The sequence below is a fragment of the Zeus faber genome (assembly GCF_960531495.2).
Source record: "Zeus faber genome assembly, chromosome: 9".
Classification (NCBI taxonomy): Eukaryota; Metazoa; Chordata; class Actinopteri; order Zeiformes; family Zeidae; genus Zeus; species Zeus faber.
Genome location: NC_137197.1, coordinates 20,246,291 through 20,246,862, shown reverse-complemented (window position 1 = coordinate 20,246,862; position 572 = coordinate 20,246,291).

The window sequence follows — 572 nt, the reverse complement described above, 5'->3', positions numbered from 1 at the left end:
TGCCGGCGGAGCACGGTGCATCGCCGGCTCGGCGTACGCTCACAAGGAGATGGAAAGCGATCGATTTTTATTAAGGTTCACGGCGCGAGGGGAAGAAGAAGATGCTGCTCCACATATTTACAAATGTAAATAAGAGGCATATTACAGCATCCCTCATCCCACGTATGTGTGTGTGTGTGTGTGTGTGTGCGTGTGTGTGTGTACAGTATGTGATGTATGATTATTTATCGCACCGCTCTGGGAAATACTTGATCGCTGATTGGTCAACAGCGGCAGTCAAGCGGTCAGTTATTACTGAATAACGGCCGCTGATCTGTCAACAAGTGCCGTTGTCATGGGCAACCACGTCTCCCCGCCTGTGTTCACGTAATGCTGACACCGGCTGGTGGCGCCACAAAGAAACCGCGATGGACGATTTGAAGAGATGAACGTAGCCATGTCCAATTTAACAGTACGTGATAACGATAAGTAGTTGAGTCATGTGCAGGGAGGTGAAGCTACGTGGTTGTGGACTCTTTTCCTTAGCAGGAGCTCTTAAACTAGACATACTAGTTAGAAAATCATTTAAAATC